The sequence below is a fragment of the Mercenaria mercenaria genome, chromosome 13, assembly GCF_021730395.1.
Source record: "Mercenaria mercenaria strain notata chromosome 13, MADL_Memer_1, whole genome shotgun sequence".
Taxonomy (NCBI): Eukaryota; Metazoa; Mollusca; class Bivalvia; order Venerida; family Veneridae; genus Mercenaria; species Mercenaria mercenaria.
In genome coordinates this window covers 2,579,235-2,596,567 of record NC_069373.1, presented here as the reverse complement: position 1 = coordinate 2,596,567, position 17,333 = coordinate 2,579,235, and the positions used below count along the sequence as shown (strand labels likewise).

General features: G+C 33.4%; 1 long non-coding RNA gene across 1 annotated transcript; it reads right to left on the bottom strand.

Annotated features, from left to right (window-relative positions):
* Positions 1-746: 746 nt before the first annotated feature.
* Positions 747-7,636, bottom strand: LOC123543276 (uncharacterized). The gene is made up of 3 exons (XR_006684927.2): positions 7,573-7,636; positions 3,414-3,522; positions 747-2,888 (listed from the first exon to the last, which is right to left on the bottom strand). It is a non-coding gene; the product is annotated as an uncharacterized LOC123543276 (long non-coding RNA).
* Between the last annotated feature and the right edge of the window lie 9,697 nt (positions 7,637-17,333).

The window sequence follows — 17,333 nt, the reverse complement described above, 5'->3', positions numbered from 1 at the left end:
TAATGCAAAATTGTTTTCATGCTTTCTGGACGCAAAACAAGCTTTTGACCGAGTATCTCATCCTGTTTTAATGCTGAAACTTTATAGAACCGGAATAAACAGACAGATATTTAGAATAATTATAGAAATGTTTCGGAACGTACAAAGCTGTGTTAGAACACAAGGACATACATCAGAATGGTTCCAGATACTACAGGGAACAAGACAGGGTCAATGTATCAGTCCGTTTCTGTACCTAGTCTTCATAGACGGTCTTATCAACAAAATTGAAAACGCCAGCCGGTGTTTTAGAATAAACAATGTCAGCTATGGGTGTCCCACTTCCGCCGACGACATGGTTTTGATGTCACTCAGCAAGGCCGGATTAGACAGATTAATGAATCTGTGTTACGAAAACTCTACTAATGAACAATATTTATACAATGCAAATAAAAGTAATGTAATAGTTTTCAATGAACCTGCTAAATATTACCAAAAAACTTCTAGAAAATGGAAATTAGGTCCTGATAACGTTCTTGAAACAGACAGTTATGTACACTTAGGTGTTCAGTGTAACAAGCATATGTGTCTGAACGAAAATATTAAAGAGGCCTGTACGAAGCTGCGAAAAACGTACTTCAGTCTTGCAGACTGCGGTGTGCATAACTCTGGAATACATCCGATATCGGCGAAACGTTTGTATGAAACCATAGTGCTAGGGCTCTTTTTGGCTGCGAACTTTGGTCCAGCCTGTCAGAAACACAAATTCCCTTGAAATTGTTCACAGACAGTGTGTTAAGTCTATGCAGTCTTTACCGCGACTTACCAGAACAGATATCTCCTTAAGTTTCATCGGTATCTTTTCTATTGAACATGAAATCGACAAAAGAAAACTGCTCTTTTTTGGTCAGTTGTGCAACCTAGACGGAGAAAAGCGAGTGAAACATATGTTTGACATGCGTTTGAGATGCTTTATGGAGCACCCAAGTAAAACATTAGGATTTATACCAGATGTCTACAGAATATTCGGAAAATACAACTTGGTATGTTTCTTTCAAAATTATTTTTATCATGAAGTGTTTCCATCAAATACCGAGTGGAAAAGAACTGTTAAGAGAACCATTATTAACCAAGCAAATTACGAATACATAACCAGGCTAACGAACGACGTCACATTATTTCAATTCTTAAGCATTCAGTCTGAAATTGCACCATGTAATGCCTGGCGGTTTAGCCAACTGTACCGCGAGTATTTACCGTACTGTCGGACGGTGGTGTTTGTATTAAGTCAGATATTTGCTAAGGATTGCATCAGAATATGCCCACAATGTCAATGTCTGTCACGATCAGTTGTACACCATGTGATGTTATTTTGCCCTTTTAAAGACACTTACAGACATCAGATGTGGAAAAGAATACATACATTACTAGGTAGAGAAAAATACTTCTCTTTCTGTTCATTAAACTACAAAGAGCAACTTATTGAGCTATTGTCGGGGTTTCCAACCCTTAAAATTGAAGATGAAAAAAGAGTATCCCTTTTTAAAACTGTTGCTAAGTCAACCTATTATTTGTCACTTCCGCTTCGTAGAGTTATAATGTGATAAACATCTGAAAAGGCAAATTGACACTTTATGTGCAGAGTCGAATGGAAGGTTTACATGTTGTTTATTGTTGTTATATCACTTCCTATATAATTGCACATTTGAAACTGTATACAGTCGAAACTCGGTATCTCGAATTTCAAGGGACCATGCTTTTTATTTCGAGGTAACCGAAATTCGAGTTATGAAGAGCGACTTGTAAAGACGAAATGATGAAACAAAGTTGTAGCCGTGTATACGCTGTCCTTACTTTACGCGTACACGATTCCTTACAGTGTGTGTTTATCAAAGTTCTCAGGTTTTCGAAGAATAAAAATGATACTAACCTGAAATGTTTTTGAGTCAAGTTTCCTTTTTGTACCACATTGCTCTCCCGGAGGATTGATAGCATTTTGATCTGACATTTTGAACAAATGATGCTTTCTCAAAAGAAGTTATTTTTTATAAAGTTTCATCGCGATTACCTCTAATTAATCCTTATTAAAGATCCAAACTGTTCAAACTAATTAATTCATTAGTTTAAATTTAAAGCAATTTTCATAACTTTCAAAAACAAATGACAACTGATTCAAGAAATCTAATGTTTATATCAAACAATTATCATTATGGCACGTGCAAACAGGTATGACCTCATCTCACATTGATATTCGCCGCACCTTTTATATGTCGGCATCACGGCTTTCTGGTCAGGCAATAAACATGTACATGTGTTAAAAACCAAACACATTCACAATGACATGTGTGAAATTTTATCGCATACTTTTCTCACTTCGACATACCGAGTTTACAATACACTTGAATTTTACTGACGGGACTGAAAATCCATTTCGACACATCCGGAGTCTCAGTAAGTCAAATTTTGACGTATCCGGAGTTGAATTACATATATAAAGAAGGAAATTTGACGGGACTTGGAAATTTCTTCGACTTAAACGGAATTTGGAGGTAAGCGAGTTTGAGATACCGAGTTTCGACTGTATATTATGTATATAAAGAATACTGTTATTATGTGTTTATAACTGGCTGTAAATGTTTAACTTGTGTATATATTACTTTTGCATTGTGTGTAAATATTGTATGCTCTTCTACATGGAGGAAATAAAGAATATCTATCTATCTAGCTTGGTGAACTTTTGCAGAAAGCATGACCTTATTTTGTGCACTTCTGTGACAGTTGCACTTTATTCCATTAGCATACTTTCAACTGGATGGTAAGCAAATAAATTAGTTCCTTGGGTTTCATTTCCATTCACAAATTCATAAAGAATTTTATTTTTCTGGAAATTCTTTCATCCTTCAGCCATTCTGCAAAATAAAATTGCATAAGTATTAGTAACTTTAAGTAGAAAGTTACAGAATAGAACACTGTGAAGCATTTTTTAAAAATAAAAAGTGTCTTTATGTGTAATCTGCATAAAGCATGACTAAAAAGCATCCATCCATCCATCATCTCATAATTTTCAAGAATACAAAAGCTAGCTAATTTCTGACATACTAGACATACACTTAAAAGAATTAATTCATTCAGTCTAACTAAATGAATACTCAAATACTGCAACAGTTTCTTGGAAAAATACATGTATGATGATATTCAATCATTATGCATATTTTCCCACTCTCCTCTTACTATGCTAGATATGTTTGTTGAATGAATCTGTTAGTTATGATTTCTTTTAAAATGCTATTAATACAATCAGGTCATATATGTGTATGATATTTTAAGATGTATTTAACTTACTTTTACTTATTTTAAGAGGAATTTATTTTTTGTATATATTTTTAAGATGTATTTATCTTTCTTACAATAGAAAAACAATGAAAATTACAAACCCACAAACTCTTCCAACATGTGGTATGTAGGCATGCCTTGAGAAATCCTTTTTTGTTTAAGGACATAGCAATATGCCAGATGTTCCTCAGTTGTTGATCAAAAGTTGATCTGTAAAAATAAAAAAGCTGAAATGTGAAATAAAGATGGCCTAGCTAGTTACTTCAGCACATAGAACACAAAGATTTATATTAAGAGTGTAATATGTTTCAATCAAAAGCATGACTTTCTTAACAAAATGTCTTTAAAGTTTAAAATATATTAATTTAATTTGTAGAAGTTGTTTGTGGTCAAATGAACTGAATGCAAATTTACATGAAAAGCTATTGAGCATCTGTTTTATACAAAATAAAAACAAAACTACGGAAGCTTAGAAGGGCCTTCAGTTGTGAGTAAATGTTTTCACAAGTACAGAAAACTAAGACGAAATGTCTAAAACTTTATGGTTTTCTCGCATTAAAATGCTCGCACTGTAGTATATTTTTCCATCAACACGATTTAAATTTAGTTGCAAAGAAAAGATCTTTTGTCATTTCGTATATTGTTATATCGACAATTAGCTCTGAATAAACATGTTGGAATATTTTTTAAGAGATGGCTAGATATGTTTTGGTGATGACGTCTTAAATACTTCACGATGCCGAAAAAAAAAACTTTTTGCATTTCGCGTATTTTTGTCGACATTATTTTTGAAGGTGGCATCTCAAATACTTCTTTGAAAGTAACTGCGAAGACGTTATACGGTACATGCATAAGACTGTTTCCTCAGAATGTATGTTTTAGCTGCCTCTCAATAAAGTGTACTACATCAATTAGTTTCAGAGAATAGATAGGGTTCTTACAATCATTCATGTGTCTGCATCTACGTCGGATTCCTTATTTGTATAAGTTTTATCTATCTTACTCGATCCGACCCTTCCGCAAACACACCTTGGTTAAAGCTTTAATGTACTTTCTTTTTTATCTCTGTAATTACTTGATGGAATACTTCAACCATAAAATAGTTATTTCTCATCATCACCCACATCATATGGCACAAAGGGCATATATCTCGCACCAATAGTTCATGAATTACCCCCCTTTTTACTCAGAATTTCAGTTTAAAGTTTTTTGTGCACTTTCTATCTAAATTGTAATAAAAACGATCTGATTCAAATTGTTCCACATCATCACCCATTTCATACTTACCCACATCATATGACACAAGGTCAATAACTCTGGCACAAATTTTTCGTGAAACATGCCCGCTTTTTACTAAGGGTTTTAGGTTGATTTTGATGCATTTCCATCGTATCTTTGTTATTATAGAAAGAGTTTGATTAAAAACACTGCAACAATTGTTCCACATCAATATCCACATTATTTAACACAACGGCCATAACACTTGCGCCAATGATTTATGAATGATCTACCTTTATACTTAAAATTTCAGGTTAAAGTTTTGATGCACTGTCATTCTATCTCTGTTAGTACCAAACGTATTTGATTCAAACTTAAAATATTGATTCACATCATCACCAACATCATATGACATAAGGGCCATAACCATTACACCAGTATTTCATAAATTATGCCCCCTTTTTGTTTAAAACTTTAGTTTAATTTTAAAGCTTTTTCATCATATCTCTATTGTTACTAAATGGATTTGATTCAAACTTAAAATGGTTGTTCCACATCATCACCTACATCATATGTCATAAGGTCAATAGCATTTACACCAGTATATTATGAGTTATGCCCCCTTTTTACTTAGAATTTCAGGTTAAAGTTGTGATTCAAACTTACAGTAGTTATTCCACATTATTAGTCACATGATATGAAACATGGGGCATTACTCTTGCAGAAATATTCCAAGAATTATGTCCCTTTTATACTTATCTAATGTTATGATACACTAGCTCTATATCTATTATTACTAAATACATTTGACACAGGCTTAAGCTTCATCCGGATTAGAGTCATTAGACACTCCAGTGACAGCTCCAGTTTCCTCAAATGTGCTCAATGTCACTATCCAGCATCGAAATTAGCAAGAGCGCTGTCTCCTGTGACGGCTCTTGTTTTATAATATGTTAATTATAATAATCAGGTCAAAGATTTTTCAGGATTGGTTTAATGAAAATCGAGAATTCGGGCTTTACAGTGTAGATTTCCATGCTTCCAATTTTTGACTGAATCCTTTGCCTATAGTTTAGTAACAGTGACCTTGACCCAAGATACCAAATTTCACTCAAATATACGTTGCTCTTTTTTAAGGCTACACAGCTAGCAGATTTGGTCTGCTTATCTCATTTTTGTGAGAAAACAAGTTTTCTATATTTAGTAACGGTGACATTGTCATTGACCCCAGTGATAAGAACGCGTACCTCAGTCAAGAAAGTCTGATATGTACAAAACTTGGTTGCAACATCCCATTTGCAAAGAAATGTCATATATAGTAAACATTATACAAGTACTAAGGGCACTATTCTGGTGCAGTGCCGCATTTACCAATGGCAGTCAAAATTATTACCACGTTTTATTGAAATACCCCTTACAATATTTTAGATATGGTTCCAGGTGGATAGAAAGACAATAAAACTCTACATAAGTAATATATGTATATAAGTACAAGGGGAATTAACTCGTTTCATCTGACTGAAACTTGCATGATCGCATTTCCTTACCTCAATTTACATTGCTACCATGTTTCATAAAAATAGTCTAAACCATATTTTAGGTATGGCTTTGGACGGACGGAAATTGGAATAAAAACACTAAATTTGTACTATATATGGATGTACTAAGGGCGATAAACATTGTCTTTCACAGACAATCTGACTGCAACTTGCAAGGTGGCATTTCCTCTTAGCAATTAACATTTCTTCCATATTTTATTTTAAATACTCCAAACAGTGACATGTCTCTGATAAGACTGAAACACGGACGACGGACGGGCGGACAATGCAATTTATCCATACCCCTGTGGGAAGGATAAAAAGCAAGTGTAATGTTAAGGTATAGAGACACTCAATATGGAACGTGTGACTTATTTTGAAAGACGAATAGGAAACCATGTCGATAAGAAATGTACGAAATGTTAAAAGTGTTTTTCATTGCAATAAGCTGAAGTCGAGATGTTAGAAATAAATCACTTCAATGCGAGTATTTTTGGCGAGAAAGGCAAATATCTTATCAATACCGCGCAAAGATTTTTCCGCGATGTAATTAAGTACAATTTCTCGACAATAATAATACGAAAAATAAAATCTTTCTGTCTTTGTACGAAGATTCAAATCAAGTTGTTTGAAAAGTTTGAACCAATGCAGAAATTTCAACGCGAAAAAACCTTAAAGTTTTAGGGACCTCGCCTTACTTTTCGGCACTTGTGAAAACATTTTCTCACAACTGAAGGCCCTTCTAAGCTTCCGTACAAAACACTATTCTTTGTACTTTTTATTATTAAAGTTAGTTTGAGATGAATAAGAAATAATTTATTTAGACTGTCAAAAGATGTGATACAACAGTTCCTGTAACAAATGTGTAAGTCACTACATAAATATGGATAAGGCTGTGACTTTTGGCCTACTGGTCTTTCATACTGATACACTGATCAGAAATAAGAGTGAAAACTGTTGTGGAAAAAAAGTTAGCTTCCTGAATGTCCCCCTACCCCCGCTTATTTGGAGAATAGCTGAGGGGGGTAATTTACAAATAAAAGAAACGGGGGAGGGGAAAGAGGGGGTGTATTTAGTTTATGTAGTGTGGAAGCAGTTCTCAAACAGGGGAAGGGTGTATTTCATATGACAATGGGAGGGAAAGAGAAGGGAGGTATTTGACCGGAAGTTGATTGGGAGGGGGGTAATTTGAGGTAACCCAGTTGTGGAACGGAGAATTGGGGTAAAATGTTTCCGGGAGGGGGTAATTTTCTTTTTTGAAAAACTGCGGGTGTTTTGGCTGACATAACTTAACTGACGCTGTTTTAATTTTGTGATTATTTTCCATTACAATCACAGGTCTGTAACAGCATATAAACATCTCTGAGCTGAATATTTTTAGCTAGAATTAAAGCCCAGTTGACATTTCTGGGATATTTTTGAAGAAAAAACACGGACAAAACGGTTGATATGGATTTAATTAATATTTTTGAAATCTACATATTGTGTAAATATTACTACTTACCTGTAAATCGCGCAATGCCATTCATTATCCCTTTTATTTCCTTTCTCACGAACTGTCATGTTTACAAATGGCGTGTTGATACAAAGGGCGATAAATTGTCAGTTGTTTGATAACGAAACGAAATGACAATTTAACACGGAAATGTTACAATGCATGCTTGATAAATGACGCTTGTCTCTTCATTCATTTATTGTCCCAATAATATAGTGTTAATTGATAAAATGCATTAATTGACGCGAAAACGTGTTGAACTCTACTCATTTTTGTGACATAACTTTAATCGGGTTTTTCTCGAATGACGTAATGCCGCATTTGGGCCAAAAATCTCATGGCGCGACACATTTAACGATGATATTTTTGTTAAATAGCTGAAGGCTCGTTAATTATTTTGTTAAATTTTGCTGTTAAACTGTTCGGTTGTTCAGAATTTTTAACAATAAAAATATTGTTAAATTAGCGCAGCTTCGTTAAATATTTCGTTAATTTTTTTCGTTAAAAAATCTGTTGTTGGTGAAACGTTAGTACAATAATTCTGTTAAACTATGCAGTTTAACGATAAATTTAACGCAAATTTTAATTCACCTCAGGAGGTACTTTAAAATGTTCGTTAAGACTTAACGAAGAAATTCAAGATGGCTACCATGTCAAGATATTTCCCAATTATTTTCAAAACTTGTGTATTTCACAACATTTCTTTGAAACTTAGGCCTGAAACTTGTTTTGAGAGATTTTATCAACAGTACAGATGATTTCATGTCATTTCATTTAGTTTTGAAGGACTGACAACACCAAACTCTTCAAGCATGCTATGTATAGCTAATACAGTATAATAGGCCTGTGTAAAATAAAACTGATATAAGATAAGAGAAATTGTACTACGGGTATAGCATTTATAAAACAATATCCAATAAGTATTTCATCGTTATACTTCCTAACCTCGCTGAATATGGTTGAAATGCCAGATAGTTTATTGGAAAAGCCAGCAATGCAGAATAAGAGAAAAGCAAGAGATACCCCTTCTCATAAGTTCAGAAATACATGTTGATCTCCACTTCCTTTGCATTTATTTGGAATCGTAAACACAACCTCAAAAAATAACAACAAATTTAGAAGTTGCTTACAACAATGAAAATATGACAAAGGAAAATCAATAGGTAAATACACAGTGCCTAACAATCAACTGTCCTATTATTTTTATAGAAATATCTACTAAAATTCAAGTGCATACTTTTCTTTATTTACTAAATTATTTCGATTTTTTCTGCTTACAACATATCAAAATAAAAAAAGTGAATGAGGCCCTGACAAGAGTAATGAAAAAGACTTGATCCCCTGCAATTTCCCACCATCTAAAATGTTCTTTATTCTGTATAAAACTAACCCAGGTGTGTACTATCTACCTTTATTTCTCTTGCATAAACTGTTAATACTATTGAAAAACATATATCTAAGTAAGAAACATGCTTGATTCATGTGCTGTATTTATAAAAGGGAGGTAATAAAAATTGTTACTTATTGCAATTAAATACCAACATTTAGAAGTATTAAGATATTTAAAGTGCCAATAAGTTTGATAGGATATATTTTGAACATGTACCTATAGTATTTAATTTAAATTTGTATTAAAAACTCTTTGAATTGCCAAAATAGATACAGTATATTAAAAAATATTGGACAGGTACAATATATGATTGACATTTATGATACTATGCAAAATAAATAAATTTATAATTATGAGAAGTAGCATGATTATGATTAACTATAACATGAGTGTGACCAAAAGGTTATAAAATCATCTGAAACAACCCCTCAAGTTAAATGTTGAGTGTCAAGCAAGGGAGTTACCAGTACTTTTCCAACATCTTTGGTATTACACAACAGAGACACACAAAACCATGGTGTTCCATTAGGGCCAGCGCCTACTACCAATGAGCATGAAGCGAGAAGGTATGACGGAAAGATAGCCAAGCGTGACAGTACAATGGCAAAGCGCAACTGTACAATTGTGATAACACGATAGTATGAAGGCGAGGCGCAACAGTATGCTGGCAAAGTGCAACAGTACGATGGTGACAGCCCGTCATATTTTTGTGCTTTGCCATCGTACAATCACGTTTCATCATCAGTGTCATGCTTCGCAATCGCACTGTCGCGCTTCCCCATTGTAGTATCACCATTGTACTGTCGCGCTTCACCATCGTACTGTCGCACTTCACCATCGTCCTGTCATGCATAGCCATTGTATTGCCGTGCTTCACCATCGTAATACTGCAATTTGCCATTGTACTGTCACACTTATCAATTGTACTGGTACGCTTCACCATCATACTGTCATACTCCGCCATCGTACTATTTTGTCTATGGGCTCACAGGGAGCAGGCGCTTGCCCTAATAGAACACCTAACATAACTATTGAGCCATTGAGGCAGTATATCTCCTTTGACTGTTTATTTAATATTCTTTATTTTGATGCCAATTTGAAAGTATTAAGTGGTTGTTTAAAGTAGGTGACTGCTTCAGACAAGTTGAAATAAGAATGTGAAGTCAGTTTGGGAAGTTAGCTGATTGGCTGCTTAAGAAAAGTGGCTGCTTATAAGGTGACCATTTAGGCCGGTTCAACTGTAGTCACTTTCAAAATAAATGTTTAGTATCTGTACCTACTTAGTGGTAAGTGTTATGAAGAGAGTTAGAGGTTATAACACACTAAATAGTTTTTGTTCTTTATTCTGTATAAAATTGAACTATTTCCAATGTCCACAGCACACATCAGGACCCATTTTAAATGTCTGTAAACTACATTTTCTTGAAGAAAATTGTCAGTGCTAAATAAAAATCAAAAGAAAAGTGGGGGTCATGTTTGATGCAAGAAAACTATTTACAAACTGCAGAATCAGCTAAAAATGGTGGTGTATGATCTAAGTTTCCATGAAAAATTTTGTCATGTTGTTATTTCATTATGAAAATGCTACCTACATGTCCAGCATATATCTGTCATGTGATTTTAGCAAAAAAAAAATGCAAAGAAAAATCTACAAAGCAAAAATACCGAGGACTATTTGAATCTGCTATGATGCGACTACCATTTTTTCCCAAGAAATTTTTCTATTTAGTGTCTGTATGCCTAGAGGTAGGCTAGCCACTAGACTGATAGTAAAGAATTTGTCACAAAATTTCAGATTTTTGTGATTTTCTTTTGTTTTCCATAATAGTGACAAAAGAAGTGCCAGTCTATTTTACAGAATCTGATATTGTCCCAGAGAAGTGATGGTTATGTTGGACCTAGGATAATATAGACTGGCTATATTCACAACTTTAAAAACAAAAATTAAATGAAAAAATGCATAGTCAGGAGCTAGTCAATGTTAGATTTTGCAGGAAATTTTAAGAGAGGACGATGGATATGCATGACCTTAAGATGTTAATAATATGGTTACTTTATTCATTCAGAATATTTATTAACTCAAATGCTGCCTCCAGAAATACTGCATATGCATCACCATGATAACTATGGTTATTATTACATTTTAAACACCAACTCCCCGCAACTGCAAATCAAAGCTTGTGTTTTTTAAATTTAAGTCATGATGTGAAATTAAAATTGCTGTTATATGTCTGCTTAAAGATATATATATAAAATAGTACTTTTTAATGACTGCCATGTGAATTAAATTATGGTATCACATCTAATATCTGATAATCATTCTAACAAATGGTTACTTTTTTCAGTCTAAATGTCTGATGATTTAGATTTACCCAGACATCTCTGTTACAGCAGCTATAAGTTGAACTTGGAAATGAATTTAGGCTGCTAATATACATGCATTCTAACAACATATCTTTGATAATACAGCATTTAAGCAGTTTGTTAAACACATTTTATGCAGTCAATGGCCATTTACATATATATCACTGTTATTTTATAAATCATAAAAAGAGAAGCTATGAAATCTTACATTCACAAAGATCATGACATGCAAAATAATGGGGGACAGAATAGTTGAAAAGGAGAAAGCAGATAAAGGATTTCTAATCACAGCTGCTGCTTCCTGGACATGTCACAGGCTAGTCCACATGCAAAGTATCTAGCTAGTACCTGCTTGGATTTGAAGTTTAATTCCACAAACATTACAGTGACTGTTGATATTAATTACATGTACTGCATGCAAATGATTTAGTGAAAGGAAAATTAAGTTGGACTTTTTAGTTATTTTCTGTCCACACTCATTTATACATTACATCTATGTATAATACACCAAAAGAAATTTATTTTACGTATGTGTAGGAGAATGTAAGGAATGGTGGAGTAATTGAAATGCTGTCAGGTGCCACATTTACATAAATATATAGTTTACCTACTGAATAAGACTAGGGCTGATCTATATTGTTTCTAAAAAATGCAACAGGATTTGAGAATATGATAAATATATATTTTTAAAGGGCACATATTTCCAGTTTCACTGTGATTCTGTTGTTCACTGGAAAAAAGTAATAAGACAGCAGAAAGTAAAAATTACAAGGAATGTTTTTCTCTTTTTTTTGTTCATGCAGTTCTATCTTTTATTTTTTCACTTTGTACCTTTGAATGATATAATACAGAAATGCCAAATCCTTATTACTTTGTCCAAAAAATAGTTTGATATTGTGTACATAATTTGTTAGATACATAATAATTCTGGTACAAAATTATGATCACATATTATTAAATCAGCCGCATTTTAGCAGAAGAATAAGCTATATTACATATGATGTTTAATGTTTTCACAATTCATGATTTTACATACCTCCATGTGGTTTTATTCTGTCTAAAATCATAACATGGAATATTACTCTTGTGATAGTAATCTCAGGCAATGAAATGGATTTTTAAATATATTCTATTATCTCCAAAAATTATTTTGGCTGATTCTCTGTTTCAGTTTGTATTTTTCTAATAATTTTTATCTAAAAAGTTTGTCTGTAATAATATTAGTGACAGACAGAGACATTTTTTTATTTACAACCAGGTTCTAAAATACAAATATTATAATATTATAAAAGAGAACAATTTGATTAATTGTATACACTAAGGGATGTTTAGACCACCATTTAACAATAAAACAATCACACAAGTCTGCATTCTCCCATACATATTTTGCAGTATGGTGTAAAATTATCCCCCCTTTAATTGATATGCACTTGATATCAATGTGAAGTCATTTATAAATGATTTTCTGGAAATTAATAAGCTGAAAATTGATTCTCTCATTGTAAATAGACAAATATTGCAAAATTTAACCTTAAAGTTATAATCCTGTTAAAAATCACCGTTGAAATAAAGCAAATAACTTTGTAGATTTGTAGAAAACAGTTTAATGAACAAATTCGCCCGTTAGTTAGACTTGGATGGCCAAAAATTGTTGAGATACGAATGGATATAAAACCATGAAATATTTAATGACCAGCTGGTCACTAATTCACTCGCCAGGCTTCGCCAAATTCCGTAAACCAACGAAGACAGTGTCACGTGACAAAAATTTAAATACGTCGGAGACACCAATGGCTGATCGGCCGTGATAGGATTTTGTGTAAAGACGGCGGATAAATGCAGAAATTTACAAATATTTTGCTTTTCGATGCCATTTCTACAAACAATACATTAAGGCCACACCAAATTGATAAGTTGTTCATCGGATTTTTTTCTGAAAAATTTGCGGCGGCGAGCGAAAAAATAATTTTTTGAGAAAATCAGGAGCGAGCGAAGAGCGAAGAAATATATTTGTCTTCATTTTGCTCTCGACTGACTAATAAAAACCTTAAAATAGAATGTATAGCCCTTTTAAATTAAAAAGTAAGTCCCCAGGGATTGAGAAAATCTAACCCGCAGACGCACAACAAAGCGAACTCGTGAAAAAGGTAATAACATTGTCATACAGTACACTGTAATCAAATATCGAATCCGAATATTTACTGCTATGGAAATGTAGCATTCTTAGCTGACTTTACAAAGTTTTTGATACATCAAATATCTATGTGAGTGTTGCTAGATCTATTAAAGCTTCTGATTTGAAACTTAGAACAGTTATTTACTGTCAAAGTCTACACCAGGAGAAACAATACTCTTAAGTCTGAATCTAGACAGAGTTATGCCCCTTTTTAACATAGAATATTTTTAATTAAGTTTTATATAATGACCAATAGCTCTGTACTTCAATAGCTTCTGACTATTATGCCCCTTTTACTGGCAATGCTCTGATTTAGAAAAGTCGAGCATGATGTCTTATGTACAGCTCTTTTTTCTAACTTTAAACTTTCATAACATATTAAATTTGTTGAAACAAAGTCTCAATTAAAGTCTGAAATGGAGATTAACGTGCATTAACATTAGTCTACTAAATGATTGGAAAATTTGAAAATCAAAACTGTCCTGAAAACAACTCGTACTGTAAATTCCTTACCCACCAACTTTCGTATGCAAATGCTGATCATTTGGACAGGAAAAAACAGAAAACAGATAAGTGACATGCATCAACTTACCAAAATAATGTAGATTGATGTTATCAAACAAATTAGTATGTTTTTCTTCATCCAGTTTTCAATGAAATAATGAAATAAATCGATTTTTGTAGTATGTAATTTGGTAAACATTTGAAGAAAATGGCGTAACTGCATAAAGGGGAAATAACTTTAATGCAACTAAATATAAGTATTATGATTTATTATAGACGATGTGTGCGTAGTATCTATCTATTTTGATTAAAATCCATTTGAGAACAATCTGGGACTGGAAGTATAAGCATTTATACACTTTTACGTCCGTAAAAAGTAGCGCACCAAAAAATTTTGGATTGATTTTTTTCAATGGGGCGAGCGCAAGCCAAAACAAAAAAAAAATATTTTTTTTGTGTTTCTGAAAATATACGAGCGGCAAATCCGATGAACAACTTTTTAATTTGGTGAGGCCTAATGTTAAAAAATTAAGCCTGTTGTTAAATAAAAGGAAAGGCAGTTTACCAGAAAATGCGATACGAATGTGCTAGACATATTGTTGTTTTGTTTCTTAAAATAGATTAGCGTGGCTCTTTGTACGGTCCCGTACGAACAATCCTTTAGCGTGGCTCGTATTACGGTCCCGTACGTTTCACAATCAATTTGTCTACATCTGCACAGTAGTCCCTAGCTAAAAGTACAGCTCAGACATGTTTATATAATATGCTGTTACGGATCACTGAGCTAAAATGAATCCCGTACTGACACCTAACCAGGAATCGTTCCAGAAGTCTGTCACGCAATAATTTTATCAAATGCAATGGACTCACCTTTTACTATACAATATTTCTAATCAATTTTCCTTTTGATCTGGCATAAATAATCCATGCAACATAATTTGAACACAAGTTTCAAATTGGTACCCCTGTCTGCAATATTTTGTCCGTCATTGCAGTTGTCACCTGATCAGGGTACTCTTCATTTTGAAAAACCACTAGGCGGTAGAGAATCGTTATGTATTGACATTTTCTGAGAAATTGTATGTTGTTTTATAGATATTATGTGATTAAATTAAATTCATAAATAGGTAAAATTTTGATACTGATTTTCAAGAATAACCACGTGCTCTGAACTGTTGCATGACATCATGAGATTCTCACGAGAGACTGTGCGAGATGTTGCGGTTTGATACTGGTTAGTTAAACAAATGGGGTTTCGCCATGACTTAATGAATGCGACCATCAGAAAATAAAAACAGCGTCAGTTAAGTTATGTTAGCCATTGTCAATGACTGACTGTGACTGGGAGGCGACTGTCTGGTCGACACTTTGATGATTAAGCCTTTATTTAAAACACAAATTAGTGTGCAATATTAAAATCAGCACTATTATATTACAAGTTACAGGTTAAAAGATGATAAAACATATATTTCAAGTTTGAACATCAGTAATCTAGGCCACTCCTGAACTCATTAAGAGTAGCACTAGATTTAACATGATGTGGTAGGTTGTTTCAGAGTCTAATGGTTCTTGGGGAAAAATTTGAGTTCTTGTGAAAATGGGTGCGAGAGGAGGGAATATAAAAGTGAAGGTCCTGAGAGTCTAGCCGGTACTGGTGATCTACAAAAAAACAACAACAATGGAATGACGGATTTTATATAAAAGAATCAGGGATGTAGGGATGTGAAATTTCTCCTTGTTTCTAACGTTTGCCAGTACAGTTAACATTTCTGTGATGCTTCATCTACAGACATAGTTTATTTGAACATATCTGGCGGCAGCCTTTCCTACTCTTTCAATTCCATATGTTAGAGATTGTTGAATGCCAAACAGTTGAGCAATATTCCAATTATGGTTGAACATGTTTTATATGGAGTTTCTTAAATTTGTACATTTATCATTTGTTTGATCATTTCTTTTCATGTATTTTAGGGTCTTGTTTGTCATTTTTGTGATCTTACACTGCTGGTTCGCCTAAATATTAAGCATTTTTATAGTTTTAAATTCATGGATATGTAGCTTATAGCGAAAAGCAATGTTTTTTTTTTTCATTTCTTTTTATATACCCTAATCACTTCGCATTATCGGAATTCAACTCCTTTGACCGGGTCTTTTTTTCAAAGCTCTAATTTATGGAGGTACTGCTAGAGAGTCTCACAATCATGCATGATATTTATAGTGAGATAAAGTACTGTATCATCAACAACGAGAAAAGGCAAGGCCTAAGGACATACCCTTGCGGTACCCCTGATACCAAATGTAGTATATCTGATTGAAGACCTTTTGTGTTCGTATTTAAAGGAAATATTTAATCCACATGGATGTTTTTCTATATATACCTAATTGAAATAGCTTGTCAAACGATTTGATAAAGTCCATTACTATTAGGTCTGTCTATTTACTAGCTTCAAGGTAATCAAAAGTTCTTGACTAAAATCTAATAATTGAGATTCACAACTGTGCTTTGAGCGGAAGCCATGTTGGAAGGAATTAAGCAAATTTTATTATCTAGATGATTAATAATATTTGATTCTCAAACATGCCCCATCAGTTGGAAGCAATTGCAAGTAAGAGAATAGGTTTGTGATTGCTGGTTTTGCTTCGTAGGCCTTTTATGTATATAGGGACAACGATAGCCGTCCTCCAATCTTGTGGAACACTGCCGGTACCAAGTGAAGACATGTAAATTTTAGTCTCATTTTTATAGAGGAGCAGTGTTTAAGCTGTGGGCCGACATTGTTTTGTAAGCTGTTTCTTTTACTTTCCTGTTTTTTTTTTTGTTCTGTTTCCCTTCTGATGAATCTAAGTGAATTGTTTGCTTTTGATGTGATGTTATCAACATATTCTGACCAAATGAGATACATGTATTTACTTAGTGTGACGCTCAGATATTTAGCAGCGTCTCTAGTTTTCAGTGGGGGAGAGAGAGGAGACAGAGGGAGAGAGGGAGAGAGAGAAGACTTATTATTGTCAATAATTAGTTCCAGTCTTATCAACCGAAATATGAAAGAAAAAGTAAGCATATTTAATGATATTCAAACGATGATGTGAACTTCTATAGATGACATTTTTATTGTTCACACTTATTGCATATGTGTCATACGATGACAACAATATTGCACGCAGACATAAAATTAGCCTTTTTTATATTCGAAATCATTTCCTGTTTATGTGCGACTGAAAATTAAAGAGAAGTAAAGAAATCGGTTGAAAACGTATCAGTTGAATGACTTCACTAAAATGTAATACAAAACTACCGTACGAGTAGCCACCTGCGGTTTATTTCACTATTCATAC